Below are 15,729 nucleotides of genomic sequence, written 5' to 3' on the forward strand. Positions count from 1 at the left end.
ATAGTTTCGAAAAGTTGGTTAATCTGTGGTTCTTTTCATCTTTATTTATTTTGCAATGGTTGTTTTACCAAACTGAAATAGGTTGTGCTGATTATCGAAATGAAACTTTATATTATCCCCTGATATAAAATCATAATACGCATCTCCCTAAAAATGGTAAAAAACAAGAAAATCTGAATGAAGTCAGAAGTGTTTTGCGTTGTTGCAATGTTTCGTAAATGAGGTTCGCTTGAATGTCTGCGTTCGAATCGGTGAACTTGAATCACCACACAATGGTCATTACCGTCTGATATTGTCAAGCGTGTTCGCCGCTCTAAATTTAAACACAAAAACTTTCTCAGAGTTGTGCAGACTTGTATTTCATATTGATTTCAGAAATTTGACTACATTTGCATAGCTAGTCTTAAAATCGATTTCATTGGAATCGTTCACACATTTGGAGGGATAGCAAGCAGTGACTGCACTTTATAAAACCAGATGATACCTTTGTTTAAAAAAAAAGTTACAGTATGATAGGCTGTACAATTCATATTGGATATACATTGGTAATAAAAAAAAAATTACCTAGACCTACAAGGTCCTATATGTCACTGTCGGTTTACGCAGCTTATGACGTTTGGATATAGGCCTATCTTATATTCGGCCGTTTTATCGTGGTTTTATTGTTTTTGTTGCTGCTGTTATGGTGCTTGTAGTGTCTTCGAAAAATTTTCGTATGATATCCTAACATTGTAGACTAAACATAGACCTATTCATAAAATACTGGCGTAAAGAATTATCAGCCCATTCTTGTTAACTGAAATTTAGTTGTTTGTTTTGATTAAAAGTAATCGAGATCTTCATGAATATAGTTGCGCTAGAAAACATAGAGAGAGAGAGAGAGAGAGAGAGAGAGAGAGAGAGAGAGAGAGAGAGAGAGAGAGAGAGAGAGAGAGAGAGAGAGAGATTCTACATGAATGACCCAAAACCAAGTCATTCAAGGGCTTGGATCACCTCGTGCATAACTTTTCAGCTATCATATATTTTTCTAATTTGTTAAGTATCTTATGATACCTTTCTATCGTAGTCTTCATTTTCATAAAAATTCTACTTGTCAGAGTTATGTAATGTATTATCCCTTTAGTAAATACATTTTCAATTTAGTTCGCTGAAAGCAGTTTGATAGTTGTAAGGCTGAGACAGTCCTAACATTTGGCCAGCCACGCATGAATGTGTATGTGCTCTTGGTTATAAGTGTACATTCCACTTTATCCATTTACATTATATATCGTTGAGTTAAAACTACTATATTAATTAAAAGCTACTCTAGCTATTTCCAAGACTATTTGCAATAAGGAATTAACATGTAGGCTCATCGCTGTCATTGTCTCAATATATAAGAATTTATATGTAGTCCTATGTCTTGACATAGCTTCAAAATATAAGAATTTGACGTTTAGGCCTATGCCCTGTCATTGCCTCAAAACATAAGAAATTGACAAGTAGGCCTATGTCTTGTCATTGCCTCAAAATATAAGAATTTAACGTCTAGATCTATGTCTTGTCATTGCCTCAAAAATAAGACTTTGATATGTAGGTCTATGCCCTGTCATTGCCTCAATATATAAGAAATTGACGTGTAGGCCTAATCCCTCGATGATATTAACATTTGACATGCAGGATTATGATGAATTAATACCTTAACATCACAACTGGCTGCATAAGTCTATGCTTCATTTCAATTAGTGTGGTCTATGTCAGATCGCTTACTATGCAGACCAACACCAATTAAAAAACAAATGATGCGTATGTGTTTAGGCTGCACAGACGAAATTATCCAAGATCTTCATAATGATATATATATCGTTACTATTTATCTTTTATTGGAGATATAAATTGCATGCCTGGGAACTCAAATCAGTGGTTTCATGATTTATACACGAAGTTCAACATCACCAAACGGAGTCAAATCCGTACTGGTAATCATTTTGGACTGTTAACTAGTGTGATGTCATTCCCCCTTCGAGAGCTAGCCAATCACAAGCGTGCATTGGGCGGGGCTTAGTTAGGAGCACAATTAAAGACCGAACTGCGGTATTTGGGGAGATTTCAACGATGAAACCACTGTTTAAGTAATGAGATATTTAATGTCTTCGCAGATATTTTGTTTTTGTCACTCCTTTGAATTTTTGTATTTTTTGTCACTTTTGTTATATCACTCCTAACGGAAATTTAGAACAGGTCTTTCTGATAGAACTAACTAGGTTTCCTGTACCCACATATACTCCATACACATCGTCAGGGGCATTATGCATAGCATTACCAGAGACGAAAAATAGTACTGTCTAACCGCACACAAATGTTCATAATCATAAAGATGTAACTACTTTCAAGTATTTACATTAAAACTGACAAATCAATGTATACAAAATAAGCGCGCACACTCATGCACACAAAGTATATGCATACATACACACTCATACATATACAATACACCATGCAAGTAGTTCAACTCAACAGCTGCAGCCTTTCCTTTGCATTCGCATTCAACATCTACAACTCGCTTTCATGAAGGAAAATTGGCTTAACAGTCCCTACGTAGACACTCGAAACTTTTCCCTCATCTGTTGTGCATCCTGCTTCCTTTCCTTTTTTGGCTTCAAATATTCTATGACTCACCTCTGCTTTCATCCTACCATCATCTGCTACATCCAAATCTAAATACCTACACAAATCAATTACTTCCTTTGTTCTACCATCCAAGTCATTGCTCTATTTCTATTTTCAAGTTACTTTCATAACTTTTTTCTTGTGCTCAGTTACTTACAATATCCTACCCTTACATACGCAAACTCTTCCTTAGTTTCTGCAGTTCGTGTTATTTTCGAATCACTATGTATCATCAGCAAACATCGGCCGTTCCAAGACTCATTTTCTCATCTTACACCTTTGCAGTAACATCTCATTTCCTTTCAATGGTTTCTCACATCATTTCATTCATAATGACAGGTAACAGCCATGGACGTAAAAGACACGATCGTCTTTTTTTTCACAGCAAACCAACCATTCTCTCGTATACACATTCTAAACTCGAGCTTTGCTTTCAGCATGAAATCACAAGTTTTAATTGCTATCATACATATATATACCATAGACCTTAAACAATGTCCACCTGACTACTCAGTCGATTCCATGATAACCTTTTTCTAGGTCCATGTATACCACATACAGCATCTTCGTTTAATTTTAGTCTCGCATCACTCTTTCATAACAAACACTTGATCCGCATACCTTCCTCCTTGTCAAAACACATTCTGGTCATCCCCTATCAACCCTTCTATCACCTATCTTAATTTTCCAATCAAAGTCCCATCATGCGCCTTCCCTGGTCAATCAAGTTATGTTGTGCCCCTATAAGGCTTGCAGTAGCCTCAATTACCCTTACCATCATATGGTGGAACAACTACTCCTCTTACCCATTCCTTTGGAACTTTTCCCTAATCAGGCATACTTTTCAAACCCTGGTCAAGCATTCAATCGTACCACCGCCATCACTCTACAGCATCCTAGTTTCCCTCATTATGTCCTCAACAATCACTCCCACAAGCTGCCTCAAACTAATACCAAGCCTTTCTTTCCTCGTGTCATTCACATCTCCCCCTCTTCTATCTTTCCATCTTAACTAATATTCAAAATACTCACTTCATCGACCAAGGACTGCATTCACTTCTGACTCGACTCGATCTGCGTATACTTGTTCCGAGATTTATTTTGTTCACTGTGCTGTCTGTTTGCATTTACTTCCCTACTTCTCTGCAGAACAAGTAGCCTACTTGTTCTCGGTAAAACTCTTCTTCTCCTATTCTGTTTTCATGCTTGCTTTATTTTTCTCCCTCGCTTTCCTCTCGAATACCTAGCCATTTTCCTATATAACCGCACGTGATCCCTTCTGTAACGGCTTTACACCGAGCATATATATATATATATATATATATATATATATATATATATATATATATATATATAATATATATATATATATATATATATCATATATATATATATATATATATATATATATATATATCTATATTATATATATATATATATATATATATATATATATATATAATAAACACATCAAATAGGCCAAAGTTTATTCACATGATACGTTTTGCACATGTTCTCTGTGCATCTTCAGTCTGTAAAAATAACATAAGAATTGCTGAAATTTACAAAAACTATTTTGAAAATAAAGTTAAGATAAATTTTTTTTTACCAAAATAAATATAACTTAAAAAGATTAAAGTAAAAAAGCCCAAGTTCTCACCAAACCACTCGAAGAACAAATGACCAAGACTTGACACCAACCTACGACTTCAGTTATGCTAGATAAAGAGGAGAAGCGGAAACGTTGAGTACAAAGAAGGAACAAGCCGTTGTATATATAAGGACTCAAGGGTAGTTAGGTAATCAATATGGCTTGTACCATCAATTATGTAGAAATGCTTTTTATTAATTTCGATTTTACATATAGAGGCATGGTTCTTTATATTGGAAAAGTCTGGTTTACTCAGTTTCTGGCCCGTTCTAAAACTGCATCCCATATGGCTACAATATCTCATCTGCAGTAACCTACGGCAAGATCCAACATAAATACCGGGACATCCTGGGAACTTGAATTTTTAAATAATGTTGGATCTCATGAAGGTCTGTAATTAGTCCTTGAAGTTAAAGAGTACGCCAATCTTGAGTGGATTGATTGGAATGAACTGAATCTTAAGGCATCCAAATTCTTGTTCAATTATTTGTTTAAGCTTGGTTGAAATCTTGATGTCTGAAATAGATGGGATTACGGCAAATGTATTTTTCTTTGGGAAATTATAAGAGGGCGTCGGATTAGAGAAGTATCGTGACAACAGCCTGTTAATTACTGTAATAATCAAATTTTTAGGATAAGAATTCTGTGAGAAATAATTTGCTAAAAACAAAATCTCATTATGAAACAGAGACCAACTAGAAGAATATTGAAGAGCCTTATAAACTCAAGTGTATATGGAGTTTAGTTTAAAATTCTCAAAACATGAACTATAGAAGTTGTTAGCAAGTCCAGTGTATGTTTTTTTCCAAAACACAGATGTAATAAAATCACCATTGTCTCTGCTTACATTGATATCTAGAAAAGGTAGGCAATTGTTGTTTTCTTATTTCATGGTGAACTTTATATTTTAACGTTGACTATTGATATGGTCCAGAAACATCTCACTTTGCCAAGGTTCCTTGAATAATACAAATGGTACCTTGTGGTAAATTTCATAACTTAAAATGGTCCTTCTCATTTGGAAGAAATGTAAAATGTTAGTTACCACAGTGCACACACTTTCGTTAGAGAGCTCCAGCACAATTTTATATCAGCATTTTACCAATCCACTGAAAAATCCTTACTTCAACTCACCGTCACATGTTAAAAGATAGTATGAACAGTTTTTACCTGTACATACTTGCCATCTTGAAGGGATAACAGGCTGACCCAATTTCACCTGGTCAACTTACCAATACATAGTGGGGCAGCGAATAATAATGACACTTTTGCAAGTTGAGTTTCTTTTCTAATAACCTGTTATTTCTTCTTCTAATTGTAGTTCATTACTAAAGAGACTAAAGCACTTTCGGCTTTGGCACAATGTTTCATAGAAAAATGTTGATCTTTATAACTTTAATGTTTGGATTCTAAATACCCATAACTTTTTTCTACATATCTGTTGTATATTTTTCCTGTTGTTTTGTCTCTATAATTGTATCATAAATTATGTTACCTTGGGAAACTTTTAAATTAATTGATATCATTAGATTTTTACTCTTTCTCTTTGGCAGTTGCAATGCTTTACAAAATCTTAGCTGTTTTCCTTTTTTTGTTTTTGTTTTTAGTAATTACTACATCCCATATTCTTATGAGGCAAAAGACATAGAAAACTATTCTTCAACCGGATGTGTCCTAATCCTTACAATAATGTTTTCAATGAGTGTCAGGCCAAAGGCATGGAAAACTATACTCTTAAACCGATTGTGTCCTAATCCTCACAATAATGTTTTCAATGACAGTGTCACCAGCTTTGGTAACCATAATTTGCATTTATGATTTGAAGTCCTTACTGCAGCACCAGTTAAACATACCCAATTAATATACCTTTCCACTGTATATTGCAATGGGTGTTTTCATAATAAATTCAGGTCTAAATGGATACTGTACTAAAAATGGAATCCAACACCTGTTTCGGACTCTCATTGGAGAGGGTCCCGTGGTAGTGGTTTTCACTCGCCCCAGGAACCATACTGACACCTTTTAATAAAGGTGAGCAAACCAGAATATTCTGGAATGTCCAATTTAGCAGTTCTCTGGTATCATAACAATATTTTACTTTAGAAATAGTGCTAAAGGAACCTATTTCACTGGGCGACACGGATTCCTTGCCCAGAAATAGATTTTTCCTACGTCAAAATCCCTTTTTACTGTCATGATCTGGTAAAACTTATTAGCTAATTTACTTTAAAGAAACTTCTTTATAGTTCATTACTACAGTATTTCAATAATCTTCCTCTTTACACTGTATTGGTTGGTAACGTACTTCTGTAAATTCTCACATTGAATTAACAGACCACATCCTCTGTTGTGATAAAGGAAATGAACACAGAACGCGAAATTTTACAAATTCTTTGAACATTTTTTGTTTCCAGACACAATAACATCTGTTTGATAGTTAATATTCAGAGAAAGGTGTTATTCAGAACTACAACTATAATAATCTCCCTACTTCAACTTCTTTACTTATACCATTACAGCCATAATCTCTTGGATGTGCATGAAAATATTCAGGGACTCAGTTTGACCACCCGTATCCAACCTTCATAAAATGGACACCAGAAAGTTCTTACTGTTTGTTAAAAACAAGGTTTAACCACAAGTTTCTACCATAATAACATAATCACATGATCTACTACTTACTTTATTGCTGCAGCTTCTTTTTATCTAGAACCCTCTTCATCCAGGACTACACCTTGAACTTGTAAATAAGAATGAAAAAATCTTGAAGGCAATGCACTGTTAGAAGATGAGAGTCCAAATGGGACCCAGTAATAACCAAAAATTACCTGGTTTACACATAGGGTTTTATGTTAAGTGTTTGCAACCAACTAGGTGTTCCAATTAACAGTTTTGCCTGGAAAGATTTTCGGATCCATTAAACTGACATTTTCTGTAATAAATATAAAACTAGAATAGAAATTGGTTTGAATAATTCTTAATGAACAGACAAATTCAACTACCAAGTTTGTGACGAATCAAACACCCTTGAGTAGTGCACTAGCAAATATAAAATTTCTGATGTCTGATTCTTATTAAATTGTTATTCATGAAAACGCTATCGTTTCACACGAAGTGAACTTCAATGCAGTCCCCGAAAGGCATCTTCAAATACTTGCACTGCCATCTACATTTACTATTTTGTTCCCAAAATAAAAATACTGAGATATTTCAACATTATTACAAATCACTATACAATGATAAATTTTTTATGAATTTGTATATTTCTTAGCTAACAAACCTGAGGTCTTAACAATAGGAAAAATCTTCTAGCACCAGCTGGAAACTGGTTAAAACAATCAAAGATTGTAAATGTAAGAAATCTCTGGCATCTGATGCGTAGTTGAATTCAATGTTAAGACCTTGGGTTTAATAGCTATAAAAAATACAAATTGATTAAATATTTGTCATTTGTTCATACACGGAACAAACCTTCAGTCTTAACAATAGAATAGACTTACTTGGAGGGAGGTATGAGAATTCTGAAACGACTGGGGGTTTGGCATACCCGATCATTCTTCTTGGAAATGAGATTGCTTAAAACAACAACCTAAGTCTTTGAGATGTTAGATATGTTACCTGCACACAGAATAACGATAATTAAAATTAGGGTGCAACGGACTTTGTCTAGAACAGATTAAAATGTGCAACAGCACAGCCACAAGTGTTATCAAGTCTTATCGGCGAGGGCGAAAGTGCACAAGTTGACCTGACATCATCATGACATAAAAAAAATGTGATTGTGTATGTCAGTTCGTGCGCCAAACAGGGAGTGTTCATGGACTCTTCTAGAACACTAAAACTTCTCAAAGTGTAATATAATGTGCCACGAGTGGAAAGCGACCATTCTAGGATGATAGATCACGAGAAGTGAAACAAAGTCCAGAAGGAGAGGGCAAAAGATCCGTCAAAAAGGTAAAAGATTTTGTTAAACTATAGAACATATGCAGGTGCCCTGAGAGAAGGCGAAGTGCAGTGAAAAAGTTGCTAATTACCTATTCATGTTATGTGTAACCATTTTTTTTTTTTTTTTTCTGATAATTGTAGTTTCTTTTACATATGGAGTCGAATGTCACTAGTGCATAAAATGAATTCACTGACTGACACTTTAATTTCTGCTTTTGGGGGATATAGAAATGCTGATTGAACTGATGTCTTTATATAAGGATGTCTTTATATATGGGGAGAGATTGTATTTCATGTTTTTGGGATTTCCAATTTATTTTCCATGTTTTTCATCTTAGTTCTTTTGGGGAAATAAAGACTATTTTTGTATCTCAGTTTGGTTTTAGCCTAGATCTAATAACTTGATTTAGCTGCAGAGATGCCGGTTTGTGGTTTTACTCTTTGAGGTAGGTTACATTACCAGTTAGTGATTTTTTCTCCTTTTCATAAAAAAGGGTCAATTAGGCCCTTGTAACAGATAACTGGGTATCTATCCACTGGGTTCAAATACAATGAAACATGACCAGATTCATTGCACTCATGGAAGTCCAAAAGAACTATATCTGTTCAGGTAACAAACCATGTCGGCCACCAATCCTGGCTCCCCTTGCTGGCGAGAGGAGTTTTAGCTACTGAGAAGCAGATTTGCATGTTGAATGGAACATGAAAAGTGCTGTAACAGAATAGCTGCAATGCTCACCTGCATCAAGCCAGTTCCAGCTGGCTTGATGCAGGAATGAAGAAAGGCGAAAATGGAAAGAAAAGAGGCCAGTCAACTGCCCCTTTCCCTACTCCACACAATCATCATAAACAAGATACAAACTGTCCTGCCAGGGGCACTGGATGAGTCACAATTGCTGAACAGTCACCACTGGGCCCTAGGAAAATGTGTCCAAGGATCTGTGGGTGAAAGTGGTGTGAGGCAGTCATGAACCAGCATTCATAACCTATGAAACAGGTAAGACCTTAAAATGCCAAGGGAGGAACATACTCCTCTGGTGACATGCGCTTTGGCATGCACCCAATCAGTGGGAGAACATGACGATGAGGAGTCGGCTTGTCTAAACACCTCACATACACAACTGAAAGGGTGTACTAGGACACCTCCTCTTTCTTAACCTGGCCTGTGTTAACATGAAGTCTACGACATCTAACCTATAAGAGAAGAGACATTCAGATAACTATGCAGTGCTTGAGGGGTCCCTGAAGCTTTCCAATCCCTCCATGGATGCCTAGGTCAGAAGGAAAACTGCTTACTAAGTCAGTTTCCTAGGAGATGATTGATGTATAGGCTCGAAGGAGGTTGAGAGAGAAAACTCAGAACCAGAGTATGGTCCCAACTCAGTAAGGTCCCATACTCAGTACCAAAGTAAGGTCCCAAGCACGAGGTCTGAGGTTCCAAGGTGAACAAGACTGCTCCAAGCTCTTGAACCCCACTAAGGATTCTGAGGGTGAATAGAGGTCCACATCTGTCAAACAAACTAAACGCAATTAAGTCCTGTAGCACCTCTCCATTGTCAACAGAAGGAACTTCCTCTGTTCTGGAAAATTCATAAGATCTTGTCTACCGAACAGGAACTCTGAGTGGAGAGGAACCCTTTAGATGTCACTAATCACAGCAGCAGACGTCTCACCTTGTATACGGCTGATGAAGATCCTCCTTACATATTAGCCACTGCTTCACAGAAAAGATATCTTGTAAGAGATACTGGATCAACTCTATACATGAGGAGATAAAGATCCTGGTGATTGGAGACATCACTCCACAAGAAACTGGTGAAGAAGGTTGTGTTGGGGAGGAACCTCTCTTGACTACTCAGATTGGGGTTAAGGAGCTACTAAGGGTACTCTTGAGCCTCTTCTGAAGGTTCAGGTGCTATTTTGAAGAGTTCCTGGCCTCAGGGGCATGGAGCATACAAGACAACCAACTCCACATCAGAAATTGGAGCTGAGTGCAGCTCCCTCAGAATTTAGAAAATTTGAGGAAGGTAAGCATGGGCACTCATCATCCAGCATCTTCTCCAACAAACAATTCTGACAACATGAATAGGAGATCTCTAGCTTCCTGTCAAAGAGAAGAGGTCTAACATAGGTCTTCTCTAAGTAGACAGAAGAGATAGTAATAGGATAACCCAAGGGGATGTCCTGCATCAAAATACTCAGTACAGGTACATTCTAAATATCTCACTGTCAACTTTTTATTTTCAAGGTAATTGCATTGTAGACAGGGGAGAAGTCCTTGAGCTGCCCAGGATATGTGCATCTTCAACAGAGGAGACACCCTATGAAGTGATCCCATATGACGAAATATGATTAGTATGCTACTCATTGGAGGAGATTTCCTATGAAGATAGGACATGCCCCCCTACCAAACTAAAGAACCACCATGGCAAAGTTCCTGAGCAATGCATCACAAACCTACGATGGATCTTAGCTACTTAAGAGATAGGATATAAGTTACATTACTGATCTGGTTACTTGGATAAAAAGGTAGGTTAAGCTAAGAATCAAAACCAACTCGAACACCAAACCCTTGAAGAATGGGAAAATCTTCTTTCAGAATTTAAGCAGAAGAACATGCTCTGGGAATTTGAAGAGCATGTGCAAAAACATTAGCTCAAACCAGCTAGGCTAGGCTAAGACCTCCAACACTTAAGCTAGGATAGGATGGAGAGATATGTTTGAACATTCTAGGCTAGGCCTAGGATCCAACCACTTAAGCTAGGCTAAGTCGGTAGGGGAAGGTTCAAACTAGCTCACCCATTGTAGGCTAGGCTAGGGTGGTCTAAGAACTTATCCACCTAGGCTTGTTACACAGGAATTCAACCACTCAGGCTAAGCTAAGAATAAAAGGAAGGTTCAAACTAACTAGGTAGGCTATGCTAAGCTAGGCTAAGAACCCAACCACTTGCAAGGCTAAGAACTCAATTACTTAGGATAGAAAGATGGTTAAGGTAGTTTCGAACTAGCTAGGTTAGGCTAAGAACTCAACCACTTGCTAGGGTAAAAAATTAACCACATAGGCTAGGCTAAGATGGATAAGGAATGTTCATCTAACTAGGCTAGGTCAGGCTAAAAACTCAAGCACTTACTAGGTTAAGATGGTTAAGGCAGTATCGACTGGCTAGGCTGGGTCAGGCTAAGAACTCAACCTCTAGGCTAAGCTAAGATTGTTAAGGATGTGCGACAAAACACATACACGGCCATGTTCACCTTCAACCCTTACATCAGAGCCTTCTCATCATGCGACGAACTCGAACAGGCTGAGATGACGAAGAATCAACCTGAGAACTCTGATGCAAGGGGGGATCAACAAGGACTGGAACATGTCCATGCACTTGAAGGGGAAAGTCACATCTATTTTGGGAAGATGGTGAAAGACCTCTCTCACTCTTAGAAGAAGCAACAAAGTCCTGAATCCTCCAATGTCCGACTCGAGAACGAGGGGGAGGAGGAGGAAAAGGTGATGGAGAAGAGGAAGGAGCCCTTGGCCTATGACACTTCTTGCTTGGAACCCCAGAGGGGACACCTACTAAATAGTACAGAGTCCAGCCAATCAAACCTCTCTTGTAAGAGCACCTCTGATGGGTTGACAACTGAACTGACTGCAATGATGTTATGGAGGAGGCTGGGAGTGACATCATGGCAACAGGCGGGGGAGAGATGTCACTGAAGCTGACATCACAGGCAGAGAAGTGCTGTGAGTGACGTCAAACCATTCGGACTGGTAGCCCAAATCAAAGGCCTCACTGACAGCGAAGATGGCGAAAAGGTCTTCCTTCATCTCCTACAGCAACAGGAGGGTGTCCCCAGTACACATACATGTGAAGAAAAGAGAAGAATTTACCAAGATAATCCATCAGTGAAGGAAGTGGAATCGCCCTTCACTTGAACGCAGCGCCGATTGAAACTTTTCCTGTCATAAGAAGCCAAGACATCACAAGCCTATCTGTGACATCACACAGACTACTCTTAGAGAGAGAGAGAGAGAGAGAGAGAGAGAGAGAGAGAGAGAGAGAGAGAGAGAGAGAGAGAGAGAGAGAGAGAGACATTCAAACAAAATCATACTACATTTTTATTTCATATAACAAAAGGGAGTAGGTAAGAGTGTAGAAGAGAACAAGACTGGTTTTTCTGCCTTGGGGGGATGGTTGGAGTTTCTCTCTAACCGAGTCAGTTTGCAACTGGCGCTCTTGCAGTATGTATCACTCTGCAATACACGCATCACTGAACACCAGGGTTTTATTAATCCTATGCATCTAACATCATACATGGCGCAGTGAGTAGGAAGTCGAACATCATTGGATGACGAAATATCAGAGGGAGATGATATCCACACATCGGAAAAGCCGTCTGTAAGGTTGGTATCCTTGTATGATAACACAGTATTGTCGACTAGCAAGAAGAAGGAGCTACGATGATAGCAAGGAACACACCACCAACAGGACTGACTGGGTTCCAAACTCTCTCTCTTCACAGCACCAACAAACATACCAAATTAGTAAAGTGGCATCTCTGTCAGACGGAAGCGAAGCAGAGGGACTTTCAAGTTCGGAGCGGAATGACGCGGCCGCCAAACTTCAAGGCGAGAAGCAGGGGTGACAATTGAAGAGCCTATAAAGAAACAAATAATATGTGTAAATAATATGCTCTCACCATCAGTACAGATGTCTTCTATCCTGTGAGAGTGAAAAGAATCATATTTATCTGTAAGGATAAAGGGAAGGGAGTGAGTTGTATGACTCATGCCCCTCTCCCTCCGAAATGACGGGAAAGAGACGAGACCCCTCCAAAATGACGGGAAAGAATCAAGACAGCAATCATGACTAGTCCTGCAATCAGACAGGACTAATGCAATCAGAGATTGTCCGCCATTAAAATTCGTCCTGAGGAAGTGTAGGAATAGTAATACTATGGATAGAAAGCCGAATCCTAGCACATAAACCTTGTCTGTAACATGAACCTATAATGTCTCGAACATCCAGAAACACACAAATTCTAAGACTAAAACATTACCACATTCCCAGATAATGTGTAACAAGATAAAATTAAAGATAAATAAAACATTAATGTCTTAACATAAATGTTTTCAAAATATCTTCAATATAACAAATGTAAAATGCTAAAAAACATAATGTCGCTGGTCCCTCTCTCCCTGAGGGGGCAATATCCCCTTGAGAGACAGATTAGCATTGCACAGAAAACAGCCAATGATGAAGCAAAGGAAAAGGTGCGAAGCACATAAACTGCAAATTGCATCTGTCCCAGATGAACGTGAACACAGGAATCCTGGAAGACCATCTAAAAACGTTGATGCTCACGTGACTTCTGGGCTGGATAAATATGAAACAAACCACGGGGGCTTATGTAAAAATCCAGCTTGGAAGGAGGAGAGCAAAGCGAAGGTCCACTCTCCAAGCGGTAAAAGAGAGAGCGGTAAGTTCCTGGATTCAGTGCTCTCTCTCAATGTGCTTCCACCTCAACTATGCATTGGAGGTCAGATGCCACAGATACCTTGCATTTATAATCTTTGATTGTTTTTTACCGGTTTCCAGCTGGCACTAGAAGATTTATCCTATTGATAAAGACTGAAGTTTTCTTCAGCGTATGAACAATATAAATTTACAATACCTAATAGCTTTAACTAATACTATGCTAATCAAATTATTTACCTAAATAAACGCATAAAAAACTCCTGAATGATCACAGACAAACAAACAATTATAAAAACAAAAACAAAATTTTGTAATCAGAACATTCAACACATTCACAAACACTTAATTTGATGAACTACCTAAACAGATTTAGTTAAAATTAAGCTGGTTACAAATTAACTACAGGCCTATCACCTGCCTTCCAATAATGTTACTTACAAACAGGTATTATCAGTGCAAGGCTATACAGCTACCTAGAAGATACAAACAACATTCGCCCACCAACAGAAAGGCTGCAGAAGGTAGTAGGGGCACAAAAAGAGCTAGCTCCTTATGGACAAAATTGTAATGAAGAATAGTAAGAGAAGTAGAACCAACCTAATCATGGCATGGGTTGACTACAAAAAAGCCTCTAACATGATACCACCACACATGGCTAATAGAATGCCTGAAAATATATGGGGCAGAGAAAACACCATCAGCTTCCTAAAAAATAGAATGGGCAATTGGAATACAGTACTAATTAGTGCAAGCTCTGAGATAAAACTAGCAGGAGAGGAATCTTTCAAGGAAACCCACTGTCCCCAATACTCTTTGTAACAGCCATGATTTCCAAGACAAAAGTACTGCAGAACATAGATGCTGGGTACAACTCAAGAAAGGAGGCAACAAAATTAACCATCTGATGTTCATGGACAACATCAAGTTGTGTCAGACTGTAAGGATTTTGGAATAGAAAAATGCGCCTTGGTCAACATACAGAGGCAAAGTGACATGGACTGAAGGGATATGGCTACCTGATGGGAATAACATCTAACACACAGATGAGACAGGATACAAATACTTGGGAATACTAACCCTTAAACGCCTATTGGACGCATTAAACGTTGACGAAAATTGTCTGTTGGGTGCTGAATTGACGTATGAAACGTTAATGCAAAAAGGTTTTTTTAAAAATTCGCGGAAAAATAGTTATAGGCCTACTTGGCGAAAACTTTTGAATCACGCACCTTGAGGGATGCTGGGAGTTCACGGATCAAGCTGTTGGTTTGTTTACAATCGTTACCCAGGTGCGCAAGCGCAAATTTCTTTCTTCTTGCACTAAAAAGCATCAGCGACACATCTCAGAAATTATTTCGTCACTTTGACATAATTTTTGCACCATTTTATATTAGCCGTTACATAAAGTTGTATATATGAAAATGTGCACAATTTCATGTAGAATACAACAAAAAACAACCCATGGTTGTAGCTTTTATCAGTTTTGAAATATTTTCATATAAATAATGATGTGCCAAAATTTCAACCTTCGGTCAACTTTTACCATTTCGTAATTGTAAGCTAAAACTATTACATTCTAGTAATATTCAATCATTTACCTTTATTTTGCAACAAATTGAACATCTCTAGCACAATATATCGTTTTATGGTGAATTTATAAAAAAACTTTTTCCTTATGTCCGCGCGGTAACTCTCCGAAAAAATCAGAATTTTTTTTGTCCGATTGTCGTAATGTTTGCACCGTTTTATAATAGCCGTTATATAAAGTTTTATATATGAAAATGCGCACACTTTCCTGTAGAATACAACAACAAACAACCCATGGTTGTAGCTTTTATCAGTTTTGAAATGTTTTCATATAAATAACGATAAATAGAAAAAATTTGACCTTTCGTCAAATTTAACTCGACCGAAATGGTCGAAAATTGCAATTGTAAGCTACAACACTTACAGTCTAGTAATATTCAATCAATTACCTTCATTTGCAACAAATTGGAAGTCTCTAGCACA

This window comes from Macrobrachium nipponense, chromosome 20 (genome assembly GCF_015104395.2).
Source record: "Macrobrachium nipponense isolate FS-2020 chromosome 20, ASM1510439v2, whole genome shotgun sequence".
NCBI lineage: Eukaryota > Metazoa > Arthropoda > Malacostraca > Decapoda > Palaemonidae > Macrobrachium > Macrobrachium nipponense.